The sequence below is a fragment of the Zootoca vivipara genome, chromosome 5 (assembly GCF_963506605.1).
Source record: "Zootoca vivipara chromosome 5, rZooViv1.1, whole genome shotgun sequence".
In the NCBI taxonomy this organism is placed as follows: Eukaryota; Metazoa; Chordata; class Lepidosauria; order Squamata; family Lacertidae; genus Zootoca; species Zootoca vivipara.
In genome coordinates this window covers 44,453,865-44,469,910 of record NC_083280.1, presented here as the reverse complement: position 1 = coordinate 44,469,910, position 16,046 = coordinate 44,453,865, and the positions used below count along the sequence as shown (strand labels likewise).

General features: G+C 44.5%; 1 protein-coding gene across 13 annotated transcripts in view; it reads left to right on the top strand.

Moving 5' to 3' along the window:
- SEMA4G (semaphorin 4G) overlaps nt 1-16,046 on the top strand; it is a 102,640-nt gene that overhangs the window by 21,816 nt on the left and 64,778 nt on the right. The window lies entirely within an intron of this gene.

Sequence of the window (16,046 nt, the reverse complement as noted above, 5' to 3'; positions counted from 1 at the left end):
AAACACAAATATTTATTTACCAGAGGGGTATAACACAACAACATTTAAGCACACAGATAGGTGCAGACTGCTGCTTATCTCTGTTGACAGTACTGAGCTAGATGGGTCCAGTGATCTGATTCGGTATAAGGCAGCTTCACATGTTCAACCTAATGGCAGTGAATGCCATTGTAAATACCTATTCTTTAATTGGTTAAACTATGCATATAGTTAAAGAATGGGTATTTACAAATGAGACCAGATTTAAGGGGTATGTCCCCCCTTCACAGATGCATTTTATAATTAACCCCTGCTTCCCAAATTATGTAGGGCACATTCTGACTGATAATACTTTGTGTGATCATAATAGAAAATAGCACAAGGAGGTGAGGTGATGGTGCAATTTATATCCTATGATCTATCAGTCTTTGTATCTCAATTCCTGGAGTGTTCACACAAATCCTTGCACCTTATTAAAGAGATACACAACTTGCACAAATAGTCTTGCATTGTCTTTGCTGGCAATTGTCTCCTCTTTCCACTTTCTTATCTGAGTGAAAAGCTCTATGCAACAAATTAATACCATATGCAGCTAGCTGTTTTGTTGTTATTTAACAGAACCTTCACCCTCACTACTCCACTATCCTGTTATTTCACTGTCTCACCTCTGGTTTTGGGTGAAATTGCTGTCGATCAGGAGATTGCCACAAGCCCACAATTTTGAAAGCAGAAAGCAAGGCCATATTCAGGAGTATTTGAAACACTGTGGGATTAAACTGATATGAAATGCAGCAAGTGATGGTGTGAACACAGCCTTAATTCTTGGGGGTTCTGTTCATTTATATCTTTTATCACCATGAAACTTTTATGCTGAACCTGACTGCTCTCTCTTGTTCTGTGCAAGGTATGAGACAATGGAATCATGTGAGCAGCACATATGGATGCCAGATGCCTACAGCTTTTCTAATAACTGGATTTCTCAGTGTCAGATGATGAATGAGTTAGATATGTAGAGTAGGAATGGGGAACCTGGCCCTCCAGATGTTGCTGGACTACAACTCACATCATCCCTCTCATATTGGCTATGCTGCCTGGGGCTGATGGGTTTTTTAGTCCAACAGTACAGTGGTACCTCAGGTTACAAACCGTCCTACTTATGAACACTTCGGGTTACGAACTCCGCAAACCCAGAAGTAGGTGCCATGGGTTGCGAACTTTGCCCCGGGATACGAACGTAATCTGCTTCTGGGGCCATGGGAGGCCTATGTAAGGAATGGGCGCTTCGGGTTAAGAACGGACTTCCGGAACTAATTAAGTTTGTAACCTGAAGTACCACTGTATATTGGAGAGTCACAGGGGAAGGGCGGTAGTTCAGTGGTATATTATCTGCTTTGCATTTAAAAGGTCCCACGTTCAATCTTTGGCATCTGTAGGTAAGGCTGAAACTCTGCAAAGCTGCTGCTAGCCATTGGTCTTCAAGTGGTGGGTTGGGCCCCTTAGTGGGCTACAGCTTGACCTATGGAGAGTTGCGGTAGCAATATTAATATATGATGCAAAATTCACATGTGGGGCCACAAATGCAGGTTTAAGTTAAAAGGGGTGTCCTCAGTCCGATAAGCTGAAGGATTGATGTGAAAAAATACTGAGCTAGATGGAGCAATGGCCTGACTGAATAATAACAATGTTCTCCACCTCTGGCATAGACGTTTTGGTTCAGTGTTGTGCAGAATCACAGTTCTGACAAATAGCAACCTAGGTAACATTTGAATTTGGAATCCCCGTTCCATGAGAGCAGGTGGGTTCATACAATACCTATACCAAGTACATAAAGCTAGCTTGACTGTTCCAATATGGAGTTTGGGAACTTTTAAAACGGATGTGACATCCCTATTTTAGAAATAATGGTGTTGACAGGTCAGGATCCTCACATGTCACATCAAGTCAGAGAGGATAATTACACAGTTTTTCAGGTTCTCTTTGCTCTTTCATGACATTTGCACTAAAAATGATGAGCCCAGGAGGAAGCTTCAGGTGACGCTGTTGGATCTGCTTAATGTGCCGTTGGCTCAGAAATGCAAAGAGGATTTCTTGCTAAAACAAGTGCTTGGCTGACTCATCCAGGTGATCATCTCTATATGAAATATTTAAATTGCAGGCAGGAGCTATGTGGGTTACGAGTTCACTTTTGTTGCCTTTTTTTGCAGTTGTGTGCTTGAGAAGGGACTGTTATTGTCTCTTGTAGGAGATTGTTCTGCCAATAAACATGTTCATTTTGTTTCATGCATCGTAAGTGGTTGAACGAAAGCTGGTTCATGTTGAGCTGTCCATGTAAGAACTCAGAAGGTGGTTGCTGTCTTGCTTTAAGAATTGCCTTTTGTTTCCTCACAAAAGTCTTTCATTTTTCACTCTGCAAACATTGGCATGATTTGCAGAAACCAGACAAAATTTGAATCAGTGAGGCTGTGTGGGCTCCCAGAGAGGAACTCATAGCAGCTTTGCTTCATCCTGACCTACATTGACCTAAGCCCCAAGGTTTGATTTAGTGTGTCATCTGAATTGGGGCTCACGGCTAAACTGTCTTCTCACCATGAGCTGTAACCAAAACAAACCTTGGTTACAGTGTGTGATTAGTGAGGAGGGAGCTTAACTACAAGTCCCTGATTCAGATGACATACCTAGTCAAAACGTGGCTTAATGTGGCACAGAAGCAAAAAGGACCAGAAAGCGCAAAGCAGCTATGAGCTCCTCTTATGGAGCCTGCATGCCAACACAGTTTCAGTAAGCTAAAGTTTGACTTAGCATGTTGAGTGAACCTGGCCATTGTGAGACCAAACCTTGCCGAGGATCCACTGTATACTATCACCCAGCTTGGAGTGGCTGTCTGGAGTGGCCAGATGTACCATATGTACTATGCACAGTGAACAATGACTGTAGGTTTTGCTTGAAGGTTGGATTTTGCTTTCACCATATGCATACAGAGGGAGAGGTGGGGAAATGGCTGCCTTGAGCCAGATGGTATTCTGCATTTTGTCCTTGGGAAAAGAGCTAAAGTTGGAGACAGAAATCCTGATGTTTTAAGAATATTTGTACTAGTATATTATAGTAGCATTTATATATTATTTTTCAGGGTGTATGGGGTGTTAGGAGGGAGGGGTTTTACCTCTGGTGGGGGACACATTGTGCTTCTTCTGGGGCAGTTTGTCCACCTTTGACCCCCATCCTGCACTCAGCAGGAACCTGTGGCTCTTAGAAGCTGTGACTCCTAGAAACGACAGCGGCCACACCATCTAAGAGAAGGAAAACTCTGATCCTAAACCTTCACTACCTTGTGGGATATCTTTGGGAAAATAAAAGGCCAATGAGTAAATCGGAGTGGAGTACCTAAGATGGTTGGATGGCGTCTTTTATGCCTCCTTCTGGCAACTCCTGCAGCCAAGCTGGTGCCAAACTTATTGTTCTGCTTATCTTTAGACCACATCAGTCTAGGCCAAGAGGCGGGTCTTATTGTCTGGGCAGCCCAGGACATCCATACACACTGCCCAAGCTTGTGTCTCGGGGAGGTCACAGCTTAACATAGTGGTTTGAATTCACCCTCAGAGGTGCACTCCATTGTCTCTCAAGACAAACAGATGCCAACAATATAGTACATTCTAAGGACTGAAAGCACCTCACATAGCAATGTGGGAAAGTATTGTTTCTGCAGTGTAGAGCAGCCTATGCTAACTTGGTGTCCTCCACTCCACTGCCATTCCCATGGGAAGCTGTAATCCAAAACACCTGGAGGACATCAGGTTGGTGAAGACTGGTGTGGGCAGACACTGGCACCAAGCGTACACCTGAGACACTGAGTACATGCCAAGAGGAGATTTGGCCTGTGGACTTTTCAGCTGGCATTCTTAGCCACCATAGTACACATCCAAAATGTTGTGTATCAGATGATTTTTACTGAGATGGATCTGCTGCACAGTTACTTGTTTGCCCTTAGACTACAGAGGAGTACTTTGGGATAGCCTCACGAAACATACATGAATATGATAGACTCCTGTAGTGCACTCTTGCCCATAGAGTGAGTGACCGCGAGTACAAAACTAAATTGTGAGACAAAGCATCGGACCATTATGAAAGACATGACATATTTAGCAATATAGTAATGCCTGACTAAAATCCACTGGAAAGGACGTTTACTACAGGACATTTCATTATTTCAGAACTCCCCCACCCTCCACCCTCCTACCCTGTTTCTCATATTTTAAGGCATCCACATAAAATAAGCCATAGCAGGATTTTTAAGCATTCAAGGAATATAAGCCATACCCCGAAAATAAGACATAGTGATAGGAGGTAGGTTCCTTTTCTAAAAGCTTTCAGCATCTTGTTTCCGTGTTCCTTTTCATAGTAGAAGAAATATTTGCCACTGGGTAGGCTGTCTGCAGCAAGCCTGTCTGAACAAGGCGTAGGTGTTTGGTTTACACATTGTTGTTTTTGTTTGTTGAAGGTAGCAACCCCCCAGAGTAAGCGAGAACCACGTTTAGTTTGCTAAATCGTGATCTCTTGTTCAGAATCTCTTTTCTCATTAGTTGCTTGAAATTAACCAGCAGTTCTTCTGATGGAAATGGAATTAAGCAACGTGGAGGAGATAATATTTTTTATCAAAGCCAAACCAAGCACATGGAAATGAGGCAACAGCATTATGTTCCAGTAAGGAATGCGGGTGGTGCTGTGCGTCAAACCACAGAACCTAGGGCTTGCTGATCAGAAGGTTGGCGGTTCGAATCCCTGCAACGGGGTGAGCTCCCGTTGCTCAGTCCCAGCTCCTGCCAACCTAGCAGTTCAAAAGCACCTCAAAGTGCAAGTAGATAAGTAGGTACCGCTCCAAGCGGGAAGGTAAATGGCGTTTCCGTGTGCTGCTCTGGTTCTCCAGAAGTGGCTTTGTCATGCTGGCCACATGACCTGGAAGCTGTACGCCGACTCCCTCGGCCAATAATGCGAGATGAGCGCGCAACCCCAGAGTCGGTCACGACTGGACCTAATGGTCAGGGGTCCTTTATACCAGCATAAGGGCTGTTCTGTTTAAAATCGGATGCTGGTGAGTGTGGTTGGGCCTGCCTTGAATCAATATTTTCCTGTTTGGATCCATGCTAAAGGTTCTGGGTTTCAGTGAGCCTGCAACTGGGAATGGTTGATTAATGACATATTAGCCATTTGAGCCCTGAAAAGCACTGTGGTTTTGGATGGCAACCCTGCTCAAAGGCCCTTTTGGACAAGATCATATTACTTCATCTTCAGTCCATGGACCTTTAAAATTCTCAATATCAATATGTTCAGGCTGATTTATCTGCTGTATATAACCCACTAGGCTTGCTGCTTCATGGTTCCAATCTGCTGTTCCTGGTTATAGTTTGTGTGTTGGATATCACTTCCTCTCTGTTCCTCTCTGGTCTTGAGCCAAATCTCACCACAGCATCCACATTTACATTTGACTTTCACCTTGCTTCCTGCTGCCTAATCATCTGACGCAGGCACCCTATGTGCTTCACACACGATGTACCATTAACCTGTTGATGGTTCAGTTACAGATGACGAACACACTCTGCTTGGGTATAATGGCTTCTCCCGTGTGGGAACAAGACTTGATATTCTAAGAAGCCATTTAAAATGTAATCTCAGAACTTTCAGTTGTAGGAGAATGAGGGGTGTGGCAGAACATGCCTAAGGGAGTGCTTTAAATATGCTTTCGTTTTTTATTTGATATTTGATAATTGAAATGAATACAGGAAGAAAGAATTGGCAGTTTCATTGTATATGCCATAGAGTTTTGGTAGCAGTGAAAGGACTTTTGGGTTAACCTTTCTGGAAATGCTGTTACTCAAGCATAGCCATATTGTACCACTTCCTTATCTATTGTTTTCACCAGTGTCAAACTTTTTATATACAAGGAAGTTGGGTGATTATCCATTACAGGGTTTCCCCTGCTTTGGTTACAAAGGTGTGTAGTTGTGGATAGGTTAAAGTGGAAGCACTAGCAGGCCCTACGTATAAGGGGCAATCCCAATTGTGCCCAGGGAGTTGCTTTAATTTTTTTGCTAGAGTGAATTGATAAAATAACCATTCTGTAACATCCATTGATGTTAAATCTCAGTATGGGGCAGCTGCAGTCTGATACTACTGCCACATGCACGCATGCCAACACTTAGGAGCAGTGTTAAACTCCCTGCCATTTTACATGCTGCAGCTGTTAAGATGTGAAATGCTGATTATAGGGCAATTGTGGTATTATTGGAATAGCTTTTTAGCCAATGGAGAAACAGTACTCCCCCCCCCACCCTCCAACTTTTAAATTTGGGACAGGCTATTGCAGAATAAATAGGTACAGCAGGCAGGGGAGAGCTTTCTGAAACATAAAATAGTGGAGGAGTTTTGGAAATTAGCTCCATTGACATCTTTAGTGCCATTGTTGTATACTTGCAACACTCTTTTGTTCAGCTGTAAAATGTTGGAAGACATGATTTTAAGATGCTGAAAGACAGGATGTTGGATACAGTAACTTACAGTTCCTCTTAAGAACCTTATAATGTTTGTTGTTTTGAAGTCTGGCAAAGTACCGGTAGTAATACTGTGTGCTAGGCCTGATACATAGCTTCTGTTTTCCAGATGGGTGTTTGGTGGTGGGGAGAGGGATGGGAAAGAAGGATGAGAGAGACTGAGATCAAGCGGCTTGCCTAAGGGCACCCAGTGTATTCACAGGTGAGCCAGCTTTTTCTTCAGCTTGTTTTCACAATTGCGTACTCAAGTTGAGTTATAAGCAGTACAGTACTGTAATGTGATACTGCTGCAAACAAGGCAAAAGGGTTCTTTGTACTGTACTGCATTGTATGTAATATTGGGGGTGCGGTGGTTGCACAGTCATCTACATAAAATTGCCTGTTGAGATGACTCATTCAATGCAGTATCCTGTGATCAGTTGTTATTCAGCACTCTTCTTCCTGGACACTGTTTTTTAGTTTCTTGTTTGCAACTTATTAACAAGGTAGAAACTTTTGAGCAATTTTTCTAGACAGAAGCATCCCTCTTCCTGCCTATTGGTTTCCAGAGTTCCTGCATTCCTTGCTACTTTCAAGTTTCTAGTCCTGATGACCAGGCTCATTTCAAAACAAGATGGCAGGAGTATTAAGGAAGGTGATTCTCCATAACTCCCAACTTCTGCTTTTGCTTCCCAAGAAGGGTATAGAAGCTTCCAGGCTGCTCTTCTCATATTTAGACCCTTCTTAGCATGCTGTCCCTGTAATGTGGTTGCTGACAGGCATGTGGCTTTCTCTGCTGCCATATGATAAGCCAGGATGACTTGGGGAGCTGATAGATGGAGCCAGCCGGTAACCATGTTGTGAACCACATCCCCAAATGCTCACTTCATTAAACGCTAGCTGGTAGAATAAACCTCGTGGGTGTCCTCGGTCCTCAAACCAGCAAATTAGACCAAGCAGAATTCCTGTGAGAGCATTCTCTCTAGCACACCACACACAAGACGCAAAGCAGCGTTTATATTTGATAGCTCTTTTCCTCTTCCTGTAAACCATGTGGGCGTAGCTTTGTTTCTGTGCAAAGACATTCATTCATTTGCATGCTTCCTTCACACTTAAAAAAAAATTGGCTGGCTGTCCTCTTTTTAAGACCTTAGGAACCACTGGGACCTGGCTGCTGAAAGAACAGAATGGAAATGCAGGCAGCTGCTTTCAAAATCCAGTACATGGCATAGATGCTGTTATGCATCAACATCCTGTTCTACTTGTGGTGGTCCTATGCAGTATTTAGCTAGATTAAGCCCATGGTCAAATGCAAATCATCCTTCTTAATACTAGCTGGCCATGTGGGAAGTTCACATGTCTAAAGATGGGAAAGGCAGACTGGAGGAGACTTAGAGCCCTTGTACCAAAGGGCAGGGGACCTGTAGCCCTGCAGATGATGTTGGACTATAACTCCCATCAGCCCCAGCCAGTGTGACCAGTCATCAGGGACAATAGAAGTTGTAGTCCCAGCAACATCTGGAGGGCCATAGGTTATTTAGCTGTGTTTTTCCAGGAAGCAAAAATAGAGGTGGAGTCCCCAGCCACTGGGGAAAGAGGAAGGAGGAATAATATAATTTTTTTTAAAAGTCAAAAGAAAGCAGAAAAGCAAAGAAGTCCACCTAAAGCTTTATGTTGCAGAGCATTTGATTTCGATATCGTGACCTTGATGCCCCAGAGATGAGCTTTTGCAGCTTAGGGGCTTAGCATGTCTCTTGAACATTCCTTCAGTTTAATTTGATGTTTCTCCACATTTTCATGGTCAATGCCTAGAAGGTCTAAATGACAGAAAATTGCTGGGCAGGGGTTGGGCTATATATAGAGGTAGCCATTGGTCATCATGTGGGATTAAGGTAATGGGAATAATGTTTTAAAAACCACTTGCAAACCTGCTCCAAGGGTAAAGAGGGAGGGTAAGGTGATGACAGGCAGTAATAGGTGCCTTCCACAGCCAGCTGACCATCTTGGAAGCTTGCAGAACCAATTTTCTTCCAGAGCTTGCACAGGGAGAGAAAAAGGTGCGTAACAGGTGCCATGTTTGCTTTCAAACAGTCACCACTGCTCAGAAAATGTTATACAGCCTTAAATTGATTGGGGTCAAGGAGGTTTGAAGATGGCCTGCTCTCATATGATCCTGCCTACTTGTTAAGATCTTCAGAGGAGGTTCTGCTCGTCATCCCACTTCTATTTGGTGTTAGGTTGAGAGCTGACCCTGTTGGGAAACAGACTGAAGCAACCTGCTAAATGTAGCACTGGGGATGAAGGCAGCAAAATGTCTTGAGCCAGCAGTAGTAAGTTGATGGATGGTAGAAGAAGAGAGCTTTCAGGCAGCAGCTTGGCTGAACAGGTTTTCTTGGTGGTGACTAGGCTGCAATACTTCCTTGGGATCCCTGCATGTATGTTTGTTTTTCTGGCATTTTATAAACCATTGCCTTTTGGCAGGCTTTTCATGACACCCCCCCCAAAAAAAATTTGGGATTGTGTACGTTAGTTCTTGGTGTTTGTGAGTTCTATCGTTTGTTGTTGTTTTCGTTATTTTGTCATTTAAAATTTTCCTGTAAGCCACTTCAGGGGCCTTTAGACAACACAGTGGCATAGAAGTGCTATGATAAATAAAATAAATACCTGTCAACACCATGAGAGGGAGAGAGCAGATAATGGGGAGACTTGCTGAAGGGAAGGCTTCGACTTAACTGCTTTAGGCAGGAAATCACTTGGTACTGTTTATCGCTCACTGAACTGCAATGGAAAGGCATAGGTTACGATTCAGCTCAGGGGAAGCCCTTTTTCTGCCCCATTGATTCTAACCAGAGTGATTTCAGCATGATTTCAACTCCTCCTGTTGAAGACAATGGGACATACTTTGGCTGGATGATAACCATGGTGTCTACCCTTGGTTTTCAGTTTGGCTATTGATAAATAAATCGCTGCTACCAGGCAAGTAGAGGGTCAAAAACAAAAGCTTCACTTTCCAGTCTACGGCTTGTTAAACACTTTTAAGATAAAGATAATTGGCCTTTTGCTGTAGAAGGTCATAAAATAAGCACCTTACACTAATGTCTGTCTGTGGAGAGCATTGGTTGACTCGTGTTGTGGGTTTATACCCTTCTTTCAGAGCTTAGGCACTGCTAAGCTCTAGATAACCAAATCTAGATAAGATTTGGTTAGGCTTGGACCTTACCATTTTCAGGACAGTTCTAAAAACACCTGTGCTGCTGCCTTTGAGTAATGTTTAGTCCACCCATAATGTAGGTGAGAGACCATAGCTCAGTGATAGAGCATACACTGTGCATCTCAAAGGTCCTAGGTTCAATCCATGGCATCTCCAGTTAAAAGGTTCAGGTAGGAGATAATGGAGAAAGGGCTATGCCTCAGAACACAGAAAGCCTCTGCTAGTCATAGTACTATTCCAGATGGAAAAATAAGCTAAGAACATAGGAAGAGGCTGCTGGATCAAGCCAGAGGCCCATTTAGTCCAACATCTTGTTCTCAAAGTGGCAAGCCAGATGCTTATGAGAAGTCTGAAAGCAAGATCTGAGCACAACAGCACTCTCCCCTCCTGCAATTTCTAGCAACTGGTATTCAGAAGCAAACCCTCCAACAGTGAAGGGAGAACATAGCCATCAGGGTTAGTTGCCATGAGGCGGTCCTGGCAGGATCTGTCAGAAGGGGAGGAGGAATGGAGTTTGTTGGTGGGAAGGGGTCTGGAGAGTCTGCTGCAAGACTCCTCTGTCCAGCTGCTACTGAACACCCCCACCCAACTGCTGCTGAATGTCCCAGTGGAGGAGGGAGAGTAGCAAGCCAGCCATCACCCCACCTCCAGAGTTTAAGATTGCCCTGTTGAATGCATTGATGTGAGAGACTTAGCCTTTATTTTGCCTGTCCTGAAATTTACAATGTTCTGCTTCATTGAATGCCCACTGGATTCTGGTGTTAAGAAATAGGGAGACGGCCTTTGCTCTGTCCATGTTATCCATGCCATGAATAAATTTATACATCTCTGTCTGTCACTTCACCTCTCACTCACCTTTTCTTTAAACTAAAAAGCCTGAGATGCTGACTTCCTATGTTCCCTAATGGAGGTGGCCTTGGAGGGGTACAACAGGGGGTCCTCATGTCCTTAAGACCCATAAGTCTGGATAAGGTGTGTTCCAGTATACAAGGGATGGGGGCGGGAGAGAGCATTTCCCAGGATCTGAAAATTGCCTGTCCTCAAGGCAAAGTGTAGCAAATCCTAGCATCCAGTCAAGTCTCTTGCCTTGATAGGTGAAAATGATGGAGCTTCTCCATTGGCTACCTTGACATACTTAGTTTTGACTCTCAGTCAATTCTGTGTCCAGGGCAGCTGTCTATCAGCTCCATCTGGTACGCAGGCTGAGACCCTACCTGCCTGCAGACTGTCTCGCCAGAGTGGTGCATGCTCTGGTTATCTCCCGCTTGGACTACTGCAATGCGCTCTACGTGGGGCTACCTTTGAAGGTGACCCGGAAACTACAACTAATCCAGAATGCGGCAGCTAGACTGGTGACTGGGAGCGGCCGCCAAGAGGTCTTGAAAGATCTACATTGGCTCCCAGTACGTTTCCGAGCACAGTTCAAAGTGTTGGTGCTGACCTTTAAAGCCCTAAATGGCCTCGGTCCAGTATACCTGAAGGAGCGTCTCCATCCCATCGTTCTGCCCGGACACTGAGGTCCAGTACCGAGGGCCTTCTGGCGGTTCCCTCGTTGCGAGAAGCCAAGTTGCAGGGAACCAGGCAGAGGGCCTTCTCGGTGATGGCGCCCGCCCTGTGGCACGCCCTCCCATCAGATGTCAAAGAAAAAAACAGCTACCAGATTTTTAGAAGACATCTGAAGGCAGCCCTGTTTAGGGAGGCTTTTAATGTTTAATAGATTACTGTGTTTTATTTTTCTGTTGGAAGCCACCCAGCCAGATGGGCGGGGTATAAATTATTATTATTATTATTATTACTCCTGCAAATGCCATCTTTGCTGACTATGTGCTGGTGTTAAGGTCCATAACGTGTTGGAATAATTGCAATGTTTGTCATTGGTAATGCCATGGGCGTTCTTCATTTCAGTAGATGCTCATGATGCTTCTGCAACCTCATTTCAGATGGCCCACTGAAATTTACAGCCCCAACTAGCTGGGGAAAGAATAACACTTCCTCAACAATAATAGGTTGTGTGTTGAATGTGGGGAAAAGGCAGCATCCTAAATGGAAGCGTTTCTTTGAATGATGTTATTTGGATGCCATCATCTGGATACAGTAGGTTAGTCTTGAACATTCATTTGTGGTTTTAGGCTGAACGTTCTTCTTTAGCCCTAGCTTGAGTTGGGGTTGTAGTGGTACATGAACTCGGAGGTATCTTTTCTGCAGCTACTTTTAGAAATCAGCTAACTTAAACTAGTACATGACTTGTTTGAAACAGGTGTCTGACTGGTGGAAAGAGAAGATTTGGGAGGTAAATGAATGGAGTATGGAGCATTCGACACACAATTGTGCTTGTCAGTATTCTAGTGCTAGTTTTGCTGCTTTGCAGAATTTGAGTGGATGAAATGGGACGCCAGGAGAGGGATCTGTGAGGGCAGCCCCCACAATTGCTCTTGAGCATCCTCCTCCTGTGTTTAAATGCTTCAAATGGAAATGGAGCACTGCATTGAATTCTCCCTTCAGAAGCTTATGGAGAGCACGCAGCCTGCCCTTTTACATGGATCCTGTTCTTAGACTTATGGATCAGCTTATAGGGACTAGAAGAATCCACATGGATGAAAATCAAGTCATGTGAGAGGAAACCAGGTTTTGCTGATATTTCCTGTTGCTCCTCTTTCTCTTTTTGGGTTTAGAGTAGGGATGGGGAACATCAGAACTAGGGTCCCTCAGCCTCTTCTTGGTCCACATCCCCTATCCCTAGGCTACAGCCCTCTGGCTCTGCTTTGTGCCCCCCCCATGAGTGCTTTTGCCTGGCTGGAATTTAACATAGAACTGTGATAATGTCTCTTGTTTGTGTTGGTGGCAAATAGAGAGGTGTGTGTAGGGTATTGGTGTATGTAGAAACTTCTGGCTTTTACTGTACTGTACAAAGATATGTTTTGTTGTTCTACTCTCTTTTGCTTCTGGCCCTGCCCAACAGGCGAGATGTGGAAGGTTGTCCCCAGAAGGTTGCCCAGGTGGGAATGAGGCCCTGGGACTGAAAAGGTTCCCTCACCTCTGGTTAGAGAGTATGAGAGCCCTTTGCAGAAAGGATCCCAGCAACAGTCTTGGAATACCATTTTTGGACCTTGGTCCTTATTTCCTCCTCTTCTTCCTAAAATGCACCCAGCTAGAGCATTTTAAGGAGTTCAGAGGTCTCTTTTGATGGACTTTTGAATCCTGCAGTACACTGCTGCCGCCTTTCTGTTCATCTTTGGAGTGGGCCTTTTTATATAACAGAGGCATTTATTTATTTATTTTTGGCAGAGATTGAAATCTGCTCCCCCCTGGCGTAGTGTCAGGGTTCAGGCTGGGCTGTGCTCAACCATCCTGCTTGTTTCCCTCCTACTGCCGTACTGCTCTCCAAGCTGCTTGTGACGATCACCCTAAAGTCAGGCCCGGTATAGAAGGGGTTAACAGGTAATGACAGTTAGAACCCTAGGGGGCGGGGTTAGGAGGACTATATAAACCCACCCCTGGGAGGTAGAGGGGAGTTGAGTTGAGGGAGTTGTGTGGGAGGTGGAGGAGGTGTGGCTTAGAGACTGAGGGTGAGGCATTAGGTGGTAGGTAATCAGAAAGGATAGAGTGTTTGGCAGTTTAGTTATTAAAGGTTAGAGGTAATAGGCCGGTATAGGAACGGTTATATAAGAATTCAGGAACTTAACTATTGAAACCATACGCTTATATACCATTTTTCAATAAACCTCTTTTGTTCAAACATCATCCTTATCTGACGTAGTGGATAGTTACCAGACTTATTACTGGCTAGTGGTTTGTGCGGACCGTTAAACGTCTGGGGGTCCTGTACAGGTGGAGGCAACCACCACAAAGCTAGTCTCACCCCTTGCAAAAGGAAGCATTGGATGGTTGGGTGACGCTGATTGCACAACATGTAGAGGATAAAGCTATGGTGGTTACACTTGCTTCCTCTCTTCTAGCTGAGGACCTGTAAAGAACAGAAGAGACCCCAAATCCAGTAGTTCAGAGAGCTGTCGCACAGAGGTTTCAGGTGTTTCCTCCCTAAGAGACACAATGTCGGCCATTTCTCCATCTCTCTCTATCCCCTGCACCTCCACACATTTCCTAACAAGCAGACAGGGAAATCTAGTGTCTGCATTGGCAACAACTGAAACACATGTTCAGATGTTCTCTTGAGTCTGTGATTTATATTAGCCATATAAGCATTAGCATACGTTGCTTTCACCTTTGTAGCTTTATGATCTCTTAACATATTTGTAGAGGTTGTTTTTCATGCAGCGTGTGTTTGGGTTTGTTTGTTTGGTTTGTTTGTCTTTCATTGTAACATTTTTACTTGTAATAAAGCAGAATTAAAAGGTGCATGAGAGTGATCCATATATTCAATAATATTCATAATTACCTTCAACCTAATTGAAGCCTGCATGTCAACAAATTTTCAGCGTCTTTCGATGTTGTTTGCAGTATAATAATGAACTGGCTAATTTGAGTCTCTGCTGTCTCTGACTTCCTGAACCCTCCCCTTCTAGTATGCAGGCTGGAGGATGGCAGAAGCTCTGTGTAGAGTGTGTCATAATATAATTAAGAGGGCACAAGTAGTTGTTTTCAGTGTAGTGATGAATATTGTATATTTCTCTTCCTTGCTCTGTGGTTTTCTGCACCTCTCTTGAATAAATAATAATGAAAAAATATATATTTTTTATACCCCGCCCTCCCCAGCCAAGGCCAGGCTCAGAGCGGCTAACACCAAATATAAAACAACTAGTTAAAATACAACTCAACAAGAAGACTGAATACATTAAAAATTAAAAATGCAGCCTCATACAAAGGGGGAAAAGAAAGGGAAAATGGGGGAGGGGATCAGGTGGGCTCCAAGCCAAATGCCAGGTGGAACAACTCTGTCTTACAGGCCCTGCGGAAAGAAATTAGGTCCCGCAGGGCCTTGGTCTCAGGAGACAGAGCGTTCCACCAGGTTGGGGCCAGTGTTGAGAAGGTCCTGGTTCTAGTTGAGGCTAATCTGATTTCCTTCGGGCCCGGGACCTCTAAGGTGTTACTATTTATGGACCTTAAGGTCCTCCGTGGGGCACACTGGGAGAGACGGTCACGTAAGTACAAGGGTCCTAGGCCGGAAAGGGCTTTAAAGGTCAAAACCAGCACCTTAAATCTGACCCTGTACTCCACCGGGAGCCAGTGCAGCTGGAAAAGCACTGGACGAATATGCTCCCATGGCAGGGACCCCGTGAGGAGCCTCGCTGCAGCATTCTGCACCCACTGGAGTTTCTGGGACAGCTTCAAGGGCAGCCCCGCGTAGAGCGAATTACAGTAGTCCAGCCTGGAGGTGACCGTCGCATGGATCACTGTGGTCAGGTCAGAGTGGGAAAGGTAAGGGACCAACTGCTTAATGCGGCGAAGGTGAAAAAATGTTGCCTTAGCTGTTGTAGTAACCTGCACCTCCATAGAAAAGGAGGCGTCAAGGATTACATCTTGAAGACCCCCATAGCTAAAAATGCACAGCTTCCTGCTTACAGCACAGATGGGCAACTTGTAGCCCAGGGGTCACATCTGGACCCTGACTTAATTTTAAGTGGCTCCAAACACACTTTTACTATTTTCTCCTTATTTTTCTTAGCTTTGCTTTCACTTGCTTTCCAGAACAAATACCGGTAGGTGTATTGGTCTGTTGTGCTAAAAATAATCATTGGTTTACTTATCTGAGAGTAATCCCATCAATCCCAGTGTGGCTTACTGCTGAGTAGACTTGCAAAGGATCCGGAGGTCTCATCTGAGGTACCAAGGTTAAAGTTGAAGCAGGGAAACCTTTCTTCCAGCTTAGTGAAAGCAGAGCACTCTTGACTTTAGTTCTGCACATTAGCAGCTCTGGCTACACCTATAGCTGGCCTTTTATTCTTGATAGATTTCCCCTGAGCAAATGTGATCCTAAGAACATAGCAAGAACCTGCTGGATCAGACCAGTGACCCATCCAGTACAGCATCCTGTTCTCATAGCTTCCAAGCAGGACATGAGTGCAACAGCACTCTGCCCACCTGCAATTCCCAGCAGCTGGTATTCAGAGACATACTGTCTCTGACAGTGGAGGCAGAACACAGCTATTGTGGCTAGTGGCCATTGATAGCTTTACCCTACATTGATTTGTCTCATCCTCTTTTAAAGCAATCAAAGTTGGTGGCCAACTCTACTAACTGTGGGAGCGAATTCCATAATTTAACTATGCACTGTGCGAAGAAGTACTTTCTTTGTCCGTCCTGAATCCTCTGTGCTGTAGGACTGCAGTGAGCAACCTCAGCAGAAAAATTGTTTTTCACCGCCGTCCTACAATGTA